General features: G+C 36.8%; 1 long non-coding RNA gene across 2 annotated transcripts in view; it reads left to right on the forward strand.

Moving 5' to 3' along the window:
* The first annotated feature begins 1140 nt into the window (after positions 1 to 1140).
* Positions 1141 to 15163, forward strand: part of LOC122554268 — a 76395-nt gene continuing 62372 nt past the window's right edge. The window contains exon 1 of one of the 2 annotated variants that reach the window (XR_006312953.1): positions 1141 to 1314. This is a non-coding gene — a long non-coding RNA (uncharacterized LOC122554268). The remainder of the gene's footprint in view (positions 1315 to 15163) is intronic. The other variant, XR_006312952.1, reaches the window with a different exon arrangement.

A 15163-nucleotide genomic window follows, 5' to 3' on the forward strand; every position in this document is an offset into this window, starting at 1 on the left:
TGACCCTTTAATTCTCTATGCTTTAATTTCACTAAAGTTTATTATGTGTCATTTGTCAAATGTCTTTTGAAAATCTATATGCATATCAGTCTCTACCAACCCACTCCATTAGTTCATCAGCAAGTTCAGTCAACTTATTTAAACATGATTTGCCTTCAAAACATCTGTGCTGATTTTTAGTTTTCAGTCCATTCATTTCCAAAACCCAACTACTTTCACTGCAGATTATTATCCCTGAAAGATTCCTCACCGTCAACGGGCTGACCAATTCATGAAAGATATTAAAAGAAAGGAAACAAGATTACATTCCTAAAATGGGAAGTCAATATTGTTTAAATGGAGTCACTAAGGTGAAAATAAACATGAAATCAGGGAACGAAAGTTAGTTGAAGGGAAGTGGAATGTCACATGATAGAGGTAGGGGACAGCAGATCCAGATGAGGGAGATCTTCAGATCTGTACAGTCTGAAATAAGCCACACAAGACTTAAGGCAGACATAAATCAATGAAAAGATTTGAATCTATTTATAGACATGCAAGTAGCCATTAGGTTTGCTTAGCTGCTTAAGTGTCTAAAATGAGGTTGGTGATGAATTGGACTTTACAGCACACTGAACGATTAGTGATAAAATGTTTTGAAAGTTGAGTTATAAGAAAAAAAACTGAAGAAAATGAAAATCCTTGTCTATATAGGTCATCAAAAGATAGACATTGTCTGTTTATGCTGGCAATATAAGACTTAAATAACAGTTCAAGCCGCCCACACTGGGTGGGGTTCCTCTAGCTGACTCATAAGCATTATCATCGATAAGAATTCCCCACACAGCAGGTGAAAGTTACATAGCCTGCTGAACTTCACAGCTCAGTAAGCCGGTTCAAGAGCAAGGTGGGAGTTTGCAGACTCTGCTGTGATTCTGTCTCAGAGAAACTATTTATTGACAGCAATTAATTCTCCCCTTCCATTATCCCACCCCCTTTCCTTCTTGTCCCTTATCCTCTGGCTACACTGCACCAGGGTGGAGTTCTGATTTTTTTAAGAAGCCATGAATGATCTGAGAAGGCTTATTATTTCCAGCCACTAACCATGTCCCTGCCCTAAAAAGGAGGAAGGAGGAGTTTCAGGGGGCTGTCCTTTATAAAACAAAGTCATTTTTTTCTTCGGAAGAAAGTTGAATGCAATTGACCACCAGATGGGATGTTGTAGCAATGAAGTAATGATGTTGAAATATGTTCCTGTTGAACATGAGTCGTCTGAGGGGAAGACCGGCTTGATTGTGAGTAACAATTCAAAACTCTCTTAAAGTCTTCCTACATGTAAGTCCTTTCACTTTAATCTTTCTCATTTTGAGACACGCATGTACAGCTCAGGCTTACTGTGTCTACGAGTAAGTTACTTCTGAAAAATGTTCAGTTAAAAGCAGGCTGCTGCTGTCTATAATGTTTGCCTTTGACTCGTTTTGAAGGGGTGTGGGTTTCTGTACAAATAAAATTGCACTTGTTGCTAAATTTAGTTCACAATAGTCCTTTATCCTGGCAAATCTTTTGATCAAAAATTCTTTGTCATGACGTATTTATTATAAGAAATAGCATTGAATGGTCCATTTTGGCACGACAGTGAGACAGATTCTGAAGGCAGCAGTTCATTTGTGCCAAATGAGATGTGTACGTGGCTGATGGGGTAGCTTTAGTATATGTGAAGCAACTACCTTTGTCTTTTCAAACATGGCTGGAGTGAACTGCAAAATTTACAGGAGGGAAATGAGCCTGAAAATGTATCTGCCCGCAACAAAGTTTTACCTTTCCTTAATGTCTCCTTTTTTTTAACTCTTTCCATGACTAGTCTTGTCTGCATAGACACCTTTATTGCATTGTTGAGTTTTCATGTTATTAATCTGTAATCCGCAGAAGCTACCACTAAATTCTGTTTCTCTTAATTGAAAAAGTATCAACATTATCTTATTGAAACTTCATATTCTGGTCCACATCATTAATTCACCAAATGAATGATTACATTTTCATTTTCAAAAAGTTAAGGAAGACAGAAAGCATAGGTTTGTGGTACATTTAAAGGTAAAATTTGCTAAGATTGGCTGGAATTAGAATGACTTCCAGTTAGACATGATCAAAAAACCAAACACTAGTCATCGTCACTGCTCCAGTTAAATGGAGTAAACTCTTTTTTCAGGTTTAAATGCTTGCAAATTATATTTTCCCGAGCTTACGACGTCTACCTAATTAAATTATTCTGACTGCAGTGAAATTGATGAGATTTTGCCGTTAGCATTTAAGGTATTGAAGGAACATCAATTTATTGTGCAATAATGATAAAATAAATGGTGTTCTTACTCCAACCAGTGTGGTTTTCCTGAAGAAGTTATCAATGACTGAACTCTTAAGTGCAATGAAACCAACTCTACCAATGCACTTTTAGAAGCCTTCTGATTGATTTTTGAAAACTTTGTTCTGCTTTGATGATGGTTTTTCCCTCTTTTGTTGGAACTTACAGCCTAATGTTACTATTATAAATTTATGATCACGGTGAAGAAATTAGTTCTGGAAGAGAGGATTGGATTGATATTCAGTTTCAGCAAAGACTGTAATAAAACAGGATGGTATAATGCGATGTTTGTTGTAACAAGGTTCTCACTGTAATTTGCTTATTTCTATTTTATTTCCACTTAAAAGAAAAATGAGTGAGCGCATGAGACAAGAAGATAGACAGTATGGGAGAAAAAGATAAGCACATTATAAAACTTGAGAAAAGAAAGACAGGAATTCTGATACAAAATGCACTGAAGAAAATCTTGAGGAAAATAATAAAATATTCTCTGAATTTACTTATAATGGGGGTTAAAAGTATCTTTTCCTTCAAAGAGCTTCTTGTTGGCCAAACCCTACAACCTTTCACCCATAATTAGAACATCCTGAGCTGAGCTGCATTTTTGCATGGTCATTTTCTTGTGATTCAAGTTCAGGATAGGAAAAGATTATTGATATAACACCTTGTATCTTCAAGTTTTGCTTTGACTTTTGGAGCTCCATAACTTGTATCTGTAATTATTGATCCCTTTCCTCTCAACATCACTGCTACTTACTGATATAATATTATTAATATGAAAGCTGCCTTTTGGTCCTAAAATCTCAGTGTTTTTTAAATTAAAAATTAAATAAATAGTTCATTTATTTTTAGATATGCACAGGTTTAAGGCATTCTCATCAAGTATATTCAGTAAAATCAGATGGGCCTGGAGGGGAGGTACTCCACCCTCGGAAGAAACTGGTATTTGGATTTTTTAAAAACATGTCTATCGTGAGTCTCCACTTACTGTAGACTTGTATATATGTGTACTGACAGGTTTATGTGAGAGAAGAACTATGTTCAGTCTGTTGACCTCCAGAAAGGTACAGATTCCAATGTTTAGTAAGTCATTTATTCATTCTGTAATTGTATGAGTGAATTGGCATCTGCGCGGTGTTCCACGTGTACAAAGTTAGATGTACGCAGAACATAGTAGTATCGTTACAATAGATATAACTACATAGGGGCCTATCTGAGTGGAGGTGTATTTGCTAATGTAGTGCCTGTGTCGACCAAATATATTCACTTATGAACTTTATACAATCAAGAGATAAAGGGAGACACAGAGTAATTCCTGAAAAAACATACACATGCCGTTGTTCACTGTGACCAGTACCAGATGCAATGAAGTAGCTATTAAATAATGTATTTAGATTGTTGCCATTACGTAGACTTCTTTGGGAATGGGGTTCAACCTGGGGGCTTTGACATTATGTTTTCAGAAACTTATTATTAATGCAGATCAGCTTATGGGTCCTGTTCCTCTCTAGTACAGCTATTTGTTATAAATAATTAACGCTGTTTTGGTGCTACATTTTATACATCAATATTAGGGGTTTCCTGGAGAACAATTGTGTCCTTTTTTAAATATGCAATATGGTTTTGCTTGTACACTCTGCATTTTCAAATCTACTGTCCTTTGGTGGAGGAAAGTAGATTCTCTGCTTCTGATTTCTCCTTAAAAAAAATTCAAAGGGGTTACAAACATATGGGATTCCAAATATGCTGTCTTGCTAAAGGAACAACTCATTTAAACATATCACAGACAGCCCAATAAACTCATTGCCCTTCTCAAACAAACAAATTCAAATTAATCGCCCTGAAGCATTTGAGTGTGTCATTAAATCCTTCAAACATTGATATGGATGTCAGACAATTATCTTCTTTTGAGAATTTCCAAGGTACAACACCCTAAAGTAGATCAGGGAATTATGAAAAGTGCTTTCTTTGCTGTTTATACTTTGAATACCTGATTGACATTGACATTGACATTGAAGAAATGTTACTACCGCATGTGACAATGTTAATCCTAAGAAAGGCCTTCATTCATGGATTTGAAAATATATTTCTGTTCCTTCCAATGCTTGATGACTGAAAAAGCCAGTGTTCCATCTTGTTTTAGTTATTTTTAACTGAATCCTTGCTGGGCCTTTGTTGAATCATATGAAAACAAACCAAAGGCCTGGTGAAATGTGGCACTTGTGTGCTAACTCGCTGTGCCACAGCGTGGCACAATCAGCAGATTTCCCCACCCCTGTATAATGAATTCCAAATTCAGCACAGTCCACAAAAGATGGGAAAAATTTAATGACTTCAGATGCCTCGCAAAAGCAGTCCAACATCACGATTTGCATATTAGGAATGGGTGTGTTCCCACTCCAAAACAGCAAAGAGCATATGACATGGCTGGAAGCGATGATAGATAAAGGAAATTTTTTGAAAGGTTAAACCTGCAGAGGACATGAATTTTCATCACTTTTATTATAACAATGCCTATTTATTCACTAGTCGTTAGGACTTTGTCTAAACCAATTAAGTAAAACTCCAGTCTGAATGAGCCTATAGGGATCACTGGTTGGTGACTTCTGAATGTATGTAATTAGCCTTAACTCAGTAAATAGATTATAGCAAAAGGGAAACGCAGCTGTAATTGTTCCAGTAAAGGAAGCAGACACCCATACCCCACAGGGTTGTAAAATGGCTCCTGCGGAGGAGGTATAGAAGAAGGCGGAATTTAGAGTAAACATGATAGAACTATGAATTTTCAGTGACCAGCCTCCATCTGCAACAAGTTTGTACCATTTAAATTCTACGCGTCAGAGCTCCAAAAGGCCACACGATCATGAGGGAAATTATAAGCACAACGATAATGATCCCTGGAGCCACACAACTCACATGTCTAAGTTTCAGATTATTGCAGAAACATGATTGCTCCCAAAATGGTAGAAACAAAATCTTACTCCACATCCATGCTTCCATGACTTATTAACATTTAGCTGTTGCAAATCTGAGCTCAAAAATGCTTATCGAGTCCTTACTTGTTTCTAACTTGGTGGTGATATCACCCTCCAGTAATACTTGCCTTTTTAGCACATTGTCAAACTCGTGTTAGATTGAGAGAAACTGTTCCTCTCATGAAAGCAACAGGAACCAAGGGGGCATTGATTTAAAGTGATCTGCAAAAGAAGCAAATGTGAAGTGAGCAAAAATCTTTTCATTCAGCGTGTAGCTAGGGTACAGAATGCATTTCCATGGATGTGTGATGGTAACATGTTTAACTGCATCATTCAAGAGGATATTGGATAATGTTTTGAACAAAATAATATGAAAAGGGTGTAGAAAAGGCAGAGGATTAACACCAGGTACTGATGTTCATTTAATGAACAAGTACAGACTGAATAACCTTCTTCTATGATTCTGCTTAACATAGTTCAAATCCAGCATTGTTCAAAATGTCAAATATAATGTAAAATGCCGTCTTGAAGCCTCACACTCTGGGATATTCCACACTCACAATCTCCATTCACTATTCAATACCTGGAATACTATATGTGTACTCAGTATTGATGTGTGTTCACAGTTCATTTGACTTTGTGAGATAGTTTAAGTTGACATCCTGCGATACATCCCTCATAATTTATTTTCTCTGGTGAAGTATTTTAAGTAAACTGAAATCCAAATTAAGAAAAAGAAACATAAGTTAAAACGCTGAATGGACATTGCTGGTTGGTTGAATGTTTACAGCAGCTCCACATTAAGGTACAGAAAGAACCACTCCCTGGTTTAAAAACTGAAGCAATATTAGCAGACATCAATTTTGTACCAGCTTTGAAGGCCAGGGAATGATTTCAGCCAGGATCATTCTGGGTGGATATGGCAGCAAAAAGAGAATACAATCAACATTGCTCTGTAGATCAACAACTGTTCACACCATCACTGAAATAGCATTAACAATCCCAATTTATCTGCAAAATGAGGATACACCTTCCAATTTATATCCACTGTATGGATAGTATGCTGAAGAAAGACTTCTTTTGTTGATTTATGGCTCAGTTTAGAATGTTGTGATGCATCTTACTTACAGATTTATTTTAATTATATATTTTAGATAAATTTTAATGACCTTCAACTTAAACTTCCAATTTGAGATATTGAAGGGAAAATTTTAACTGCTGATTTGTTGGTAACGCTTGCAGCAACGTGGCGCAACAGGCTTCCATTGCTGAACATCAATTCAGTGCTATTGGAATCATAGAATTGTTCTAGTACAGAAGAAGACCATTCAGCCCATTGGTTCTGAGTTGGCTATCTGCAAGGACAACCCAGCTAGTCTCACTTCCAAACCTTTTTCCCATAGTCCTGCAAATCTTTTCTCTTCAGATAATTATTCAATTTTCTTTAAAAGCTATGCTTAAATCTTCCATCGTCACAACCTCAGATAGGGCTTTCCGGATCCTCACCCCTCACTGTGTAAAACTGTTTTGTTCATGTTGCTTTTGGTTTATTTGCCATTCACTTTATATCAATGGCCTCTGAATCTTGACTCTTCAGATTTTCCTCATCTACTCTGTCAAGTCCCTTCGATTCTGTACGATTTGCAAGGCTTTCACTGGTTCCAACAGAACTGCACCAGAAAAGCCACACAGTCATGCTCCAAACCTCGATTCCCTAAAGGAAACCTGCAACACATACACGCCACAGTATTCTTTGATATTTAGGTGAGATTCAATTTTATCAATATTATATAGATAAGAACAGATATATTTAGCAAATTCAACTATTCTGATTTCTGAAATGCTTGCAAAAAGCCAACAAAATATACCAATTAAAGAAAATAGTTTTTGAGATGGATATGTTTACAGATCAATCATATAATGTAATATAAGGAAACACTAAACACTATGAAAATATTGCCACATTTTTGAATGAGCAGAATGTGATTTATACCGAACTGCATGCAATTCTCTATAAAAATGTCAAATAATATAATAACTTTGAAATTGAAGTTGCAGAAAATTTATTTTGTTTATGAGTTCCAGTTGTCAGTACTTGTGTCTCTGGTATTTCTAAAATGTCTTTTTCCATTATAATTTTAGTTGTTGTATTATGTTAACGGATGCCATTTTTTAACCTTGTGTGTTTTATATTGTCTTAATGGATATCGGACTGAATTTAGTGTAACTTCATATAAATGGATCTCAGCTTCAAGCCTGCCATGTAACCTCCCTGAACTGGGTGTCAACACATTTTAAAAAGCAATAATAATTCTTATTATAGAAGCTGAATATTTTTCATTGTAATGTTTAGAACTAGAGATTAGGAATTAAACAGTTGTTTCTTCATTGATTCTTTAAGATTAGAATTCCATCAATTATTATTTTTGCAAGTTGTCGTCCTATTTTCCAAGCATGTAGTTAGGGACGGAAAGATTTGCTCCTGATGTGTCCCAGTAGTCTTTTCTATTCAACCGGTCATTTTCGAGACCTGTCTGATACAGATAACTCCACATATCTCACAGCACCTTTGTGCTGACCCTTGTACACGTATTGAATGTAAGAGGTACAAGGGAAAAGTTCGTTGTCAGGCATTATACAATTCTTCTCTGTTTTGTTACCAGCTCCTATATTATGTAAATTATAGATGCACTTTAAATGTGCATATTAGTAATGTGATTAAAACAACAATTAGGAAAACCTACTATTTGAATTACTTCACTGACACGGAGCTGTTCCGAGTGCGTTGCTAATTGGAGTTTTTCCTGGCATTAGATCAGAGAAGATTTTCATTAGCAAATTACTAAAATAATCGTGTTTTTAAAAATTTGTTTCTGACCTTGAAGCTTTCAAATGTGCTTAATTCATATTGCGCTAACCTGTCTGGTACATACATAGGCAACATGTACATTTTAGAAAGTGATCCAGTGAAACCAAGTGTTCCTTTCACAAGGTAAGAAGAAAGGCAACTTTTTAAAAAATTATTAACCACTCCAAAGTGCTAGATGACAAATATCACATTTATACTAGGGAGAACAGAACATACTAGGAAGCTGTTGAAAACTCAGCCCTGCCCGGAATGTCTTAACATACATGTCTAGTGCATATTTAGTATGAGGGAATCATTCTCGTTCGTATGGTAGCAGCTGTGCAGCTTGTGAAGAAATTGACATACTATTCCATTGAGGTGTACTAGCTGTGAGTGGTCTTTTAGCTGAAAGCACTGAATTGTGGAACATCCCATATTTGTTTTCCATGAGATGCATTAATTATGCAAACGTTGGACAAAAAGTATGAATAAAGCAATAAAACTAAATAACTGAGTAGATCATTCAGCAAAAATAATGCACACAATAACGAGGCTGAGTGCCGACCAACGTGGTAACAAATATGTAGGGACATGCAGAATTAGAAGCCATTTCATTTTTCTGCTTAATCCAGGACCCAAAAAGTAGCAAAATCAGTTCCATGTAAATACTTTTAGGTAGAAATAAAATACAATGCTTCTAATCAGGAAATGTGTTTAATTAGTGACATAACTTCACACGTAAAAACTATTCTGGCAGAAATAAACAATGTTTAGGAGTAAGAGTAATGCTGAATACTTCTCTGGAATATCTTAACATATTTATTGGTGACTATTTTATATTTATGGCTTCCATTTCTGATCTCACAAGATGGAAGTATCTTCTGTGCATCTACATTATAAAAATGCTTGTAAAAGCTTACTCTAAAATCATAATTCTTAAGAATGAACATGTCAAATGGACAAGTTTATGCATGGGTCATCAGAGACAGTATCAGGCAGGTCAGTAGGCAGACAAGAATCAAACTTCATACATTCCCTTAGCCATATAGTAGAGCGGAGCTGGAGAACCAAATGGTCATGATAACAATGTTCTTTGTATGAATGTTTTAACCAGTAGCAGATTACCAGAGCAAAAACAATGGCAAAAAAAAAACAAGCTGCACAGACAATAATACATGTAAAAAAAACCCTTAAACTGAAGGGGTTCAAAAATCAGACACTTTTGTTTTCAAAAATTACCCCTCATTCTTTTTAAATCTTTTCTCCTCTTACCTTAAGAATATGTCCCCTAGTTTCGAACTCCCCCACCTTAAAAATAAGCACTTTGCTATCCACCTTATCTATGCCCCTCATGATTTTATAAACCTCTTTAAGGTGACCCCTCAACTATCTATGCTCTGGTGTAAGAAGTCCCAGCAAATCCAGTGTATTTTTATAACTCAAACTCTCCATTCCTGGCAACAAGCTGCTAAAATCTTTTCTGAACACTCTTCAATTTAATAATATGCTTGAACAATATCCTTCCTATAGCAGGGCAACCAGAACTGCACACGGTACTCCAGAAGAGGTCTCACCAACATTCTGTACAACCGCAACATGACTTCTCAACTCCTATACTCAAAGATTAGAGTAATGAAGGCAAGCGTGTTAAGTGCCTTCTTAACCTGTGACACAAATTTCAAAGAATTGTCTCTGAACCCCTAGGTCTCTCTGTTCTACAACACTACCAAGCATTTAGAGTTTAGAATTTATTGTCATGTGTATTTTTACAATAAATATACAGTGAAAAGTGTCCTACCATTAATTGTATCAGTCCTGCTCGTGTTTGTTTTCCAAAATGCAATAACTCGTATTTATCCAAATTTAATCCCGTTGCCCATTGACCCAAATGATCAAGATCCTTTTGTAAAATAGGTAACCGTTTTTCACTATCCACTTTTGGTATTTGAAGCTGAGAAAAAAATGGAAAAATCTGGGAGGTGGTCTTTATTGTCTCTGTAGGCAAAACCAGGCACTAGAATTCTAAAAATATTGGTGTCATCTGCAAATTTACTAACCATGCCTCCTATATTCTCATCCAAAGCATTTATATAAACGACAGACAAAAGTACCGATTTTTTTTGGAACACCACTGGTCACAGGCCTCCAGTCCGAAAAGCAACTCTCCTTCGCCACCCTCTGTTTCCTACCTTAAAGCTAATTTTGTATCCAATTGTCAAGCTTACCCTGAAATCTATGTGATCTAACTTTACTAATCAGTCTACCATGTGGAACCTTATCAAAGGCTTTACTAAAGTCCAAGTAAACAACATCTATCACTCTTTCCTCATCGAAGGCCTCCTTTTTGGTCACTTCCTCAAAAAGCTCAAGTTTGTGAGACATAATTTTCCTTGCATTAAACTTTCTGACTATCCCTAATCATTCCTTGCCCTCTCCAAATGCATGAGGAGAAAGTGAGGACTGCAGATGCTGGAGATCAGAGCTGAAAATGTGTTGCTGGAAAAGCGCAGCAGGTCAGGCAGCATCCAAGGAGCAGGAGAATCGACGTTTCGGGCATGAGCCCTTCTTCAGGAATCCTGATTCCTGAAGAAGGGCTCATGCCCAAAACGTGGATTCTCCTGCTCCTTGGATGCTGCCTGACCTGCTGCGCTTTTCCAGCAACACATTTTCAGCTCTCCAAATGCATGTAAATCCTATTTTTCAGAATCACCTTCAACAACTTACACACCATCAGTGTTAGACTCACAAGTACCTGTCATTCATTAAAAAGAGGTAAAAAACAGCACAAAACAAGAAAAATCAAAGAAATAGCTGTTCCACTTCAAGATCACATAAATTATCTAAGTTCACACGATTTGTGAGATGGCTATAGTGATTCATTTAAGGACATTGGTTAGGTTACTCTATCAATGGTGTCTGAAAATTGTATGGGGAATCTCAGAAATTCTTAGTGAATAACAAAGGACCTTGCTTTGCTACATTAATGAGGGAAGTACCTGAAACATGCTCTCTGCCTGTTCATTTTTACGAGTTTAGGAAATAGAGGTATATTGAATGAAAGAATGAATAGGTAGGGGTTAAGTGTTGATTTTTTTTAGAATTCTAGTGCCTGGTTTTGCCTACAGAGACAATAAAGACTACCTCCCGGATTTTTCCATTCTTTTCTCAGCTTCAAACACAAACTCTACTCTGAGCAAAATTATCGTCTATAATTAATCAGTAGTTTAAAGATCACGACAGAAAGGAAGAGCATTAGGAGCAATTACAAGGCAAATATTTTATCAATTAGCTTTGGTGCAGCTATCATGATTTGTAAATATCATCTGAACTCACACAATATTATTACCTTTGAAAATATATCCTGATAATCAATTTTAATATGTTTACTTTTATATTTTTGAACTGTGGATATTTCTGCTTTTGTTCTAGCAGTGATCCATCTATGCGTATATCCAAAGTCAGCTACTCCTAAATTCTTGTGTTTAAATAAGGGGATTAATTATCTGCATATGTTTGCTTTAAATTTCATAGAAACAGTTACTGCTGATATAGTCAGCCAATAAATATTGTGCATTTATTTATTGACATTGAGTCTATAGGTTAGCTATCTGTTTACATTCTTGCCTCCCCGTTCCATCGCGCATGGATTGCCACACCTGTGAAAACATTCTGGGAATTAAATCCAACTGGGAAATAAATCATATAGACATGGACCAACTGCCTGTTGTACGCCCAGACGCTCCTTCCATTGATTCAAAAGGAATCAATGATATATTCTATAAGTGTATGACTAGCAACTGACTAGCAACATGATTTGCCTCAATTGTCTCAATTGATGATTTGCTTGTCTCAAGTGACAATGAATTTTGTCCCTAAAGTAGGTAGAGGAACATTATCAGTTATTACAAAATAAAGAGGGACCTAAGTTTCAAACATCACTTCACAATGATGATGAATGTTAATAAATATTTTGAATTAATTGAAAAGGATGTGTAATTTTTTTATGTAAGACACTTATAAGACAACTCTTTTTTAACATTTCAAATGAAATATATTTCTTAAACAAAATTTTCATTTTAAGTTAGTTATTGGTTGCCGGGGTCAAAACATGAGGAATGTTAATATAAAATAGTTCAGTACGGCAGCATTTTATTGTTCAAATACTGGAATTTGTGTGTATTAAATCAGCAACTATGTTAAGTAGAAATGATTTTGTCTTTAAATGGGTGAAGTTTCATGGATTGGTTATAAATTTCACTGATAACAGTACCTAAATGAGGTATGACAATACAACCCATTTGTTAGAAATTATTTTCATCCCTATTTTAGTGGACTAGTTCATTCAAGTAAAATTAATTAATGGGCTGTATTTCAATCCTGTAACGGTGGCAGGTTTAAAAGAAGTCTGGTGGCCATTTTGAGTTCCCAAGTATTGTGTCATTGGGTATCCATTATGGCCAATTACAAAATGTCTGGACTTTTCCAGAAGGCAGAGTCGAGAGTGTGGTGCGGGAAAAGCATAGCAGGTCAAGCAGCATCAGAGGAGCAGGAGGATACACTCTCAACTGTAATCGCCAGCATTTGCAGACCTCACTTTCGCTTTTTCCCGAAGGTATACAGGCCCTGCTGAGGCAGACTGAAGGAGGCAATTTCCCTGTGACAAATCGGGGGAATCATTGAGGCCTCCTTTCACATCCCCTTCCTTGACATTGGTAGGTACCAGAAAGCCAGAATATTGTAGTTGGCCACCATCCTGTGAATGGATTCCACTTGATGATGTTAGCTTCTCTTGATGTGGCAGCCTTGATTACACTTCCATTTTCAACTTTTCAACTTTCTAAAGTCTTCAGACCTTGCTGTCTCCTCCTTCAGTGACAACACACACCTTTCCCAGTGAGGCTACCACACACCTAAATCTTTCATTGGCTAGCCCACCATCCTTAATTCTACAGGGCTCCCAAAGTGTGCTTCTTCACTGGCTTTCAACTCAAAATCTTCTTAGAGGGTCCCAACACAGAAACTCCTGGTTGTCACCAAAATTCAGCGTGCCATTGGGTTGGAGGCTTTGGAGCTAAAATCCAACTCAATGTTTCTGTTCATATAGTGTAATGAGGAATTCCAGCCAAACACATCAACTATTCAGTAGTCCAATGAAGAGTGCAGGAGGGCATGTCAGGACCAGGCACATTTTGTAAAATGAGGTATCAACCTAGTGAAAGCTACAGCACAGGACTACTTGCATGCCAAATAGGAGAAACAACATGCAATAGCTGGGCCTAAACAATCCAACATCCATGGACCAGATCTAAGATTTGTAGTCCTGCCAACCCAGTCATGAATAGCAGTGGACAGTTAAACAACTAACAGGGGCTGGAGGTTCCACAAATATTCCCATCCTCATCAGTCAGATAGCCAAGCATGTCAAGGATGAAGTATTTGCATCCATTTTCGGTCAGATGTGGTGAATAGATGACCCATTTTGACCTTATCCTGGGGCACCAACTCAGTTCACTCCATGTGTTATCAAAAAAGACACTGAAAACTGCAAAAGCAGTGGACCCTGACATTCTGGCAATAGCACTGATGGAATACTCCCCACTTGCCTGGATGAGTGCAGCTCATCAACCGCTTGTTTGAATTGAATTGAATTAGCTTTATTGTCACATGTACTCAAATGAGTACAGTGAAAAACTTATGTGTCCACCTTTAGTGCCACCTTAGGTGCAAGGTACCTGAATACAGATTCTTCAGTACAAGTTCTTAGGGAAAACAAAATTTGAAAAATAAAGAAATAAAATGTCCAACATTACAGATCATAGGAATAAATTAGAAAATAGTGAAATAAAAAGTTCAGAACAACAGTCCTTTCAACCTAGATTACACTGGCACCTAGCCTCTAGTCCGCATTACTCACCATATCTAACATTCACTCCCTTCACCACTGACAGTGGCAGTACTGCATAGCATCTATCAGAAGCATTATAGTGACTCACCAAAGTTCCATAGATGACAAATTCCAAATTCTCAACCTCTACCATTTATAAAGACACAGGCAGCAGATACATGCGAACATCACAATTAGGAAGTTTCTTGCCAAGCCACACATCATCCTATGAACTCTATTGCCATTCCTAAACTGTCACTGGGTTAATATCATGTAACGCCCTTCCTAACAGCACTGTGTGTGTCACTGTATCCCAAGGACGACAGCAAACAAGCCAACTCACCACTACCTTCTCCAGGGTAATTATAAACAGGCAATAAATGCCGTCCTAGCCAACAACACCTAATTCCCATGAACAAATAAAAAAAATCATCTGGTAGTATCCCACAGTGTAATTTAGAGTTTTTGGAGAATGTTCAGTTGATTTTTGATGAGCGCAACTTACTTTTGGCCAACATTGCTGTGATTTTTTTTTAAGGCTACTGATGATTTATATCATTTCTTGCTCTTTGTTACAATATTTTTGATGGCACTTATTGTTTTTTCATATGTTTCATTTGCTTCTGGTGATTTGCTGCTTTACATTTGTGAGTCAAAGCTTTTAAAAAGAAAATTTGCATGAAACCAATTTTAAGGAGGGGGTAACCCTCTTTATCTGATTAGAATTGCAGATAAAGATGTGCTTCATTAGAAAGGTACCTATGGATGAAGATTCCTAACAGTGAGACTCCTTCTTGTAAAGAAATTCCTTTTTTAAAAATTCTCCCTTTAAAAGGATTCATGATGCCAGAACTCTGTATTTAATATGCCCACTGAGAGATTTATAGACATTTGGCCAGAAACAACCCCCTATAAATACAACTTCACAGCACATTAGTGATTCCATATCCACAATAACAGCTGAAATGAAGAGGGCCTGAAAAGGGGCAAAACAGATTTTAAAAGAGCAGGATCTTTGTGGGAAAGCTGGATTGCATTAAAGTAGAAACTGTTTGATCAGAGTGTGCGATAGTTTTTGAACACAACCTCTGTGTCTGCCATATCACTATCAAACAGTA

Source organism: Chiloscyllium plagiosum, chromosome 11 (assembly GCF_004010195.1).
Source record: "Chiloscyllium plagiosum isolate BGI_BamShark_2017 chromosome 11, ASM401019v2, whole genome shotgun sequence".
NCBI lineage: Eukaryota > Metazoa > Chordata > Chondrichthyes > Orectolobiformes > Hemiscylliidae > Chiloscyllium > Chiloscyllium plagiosum.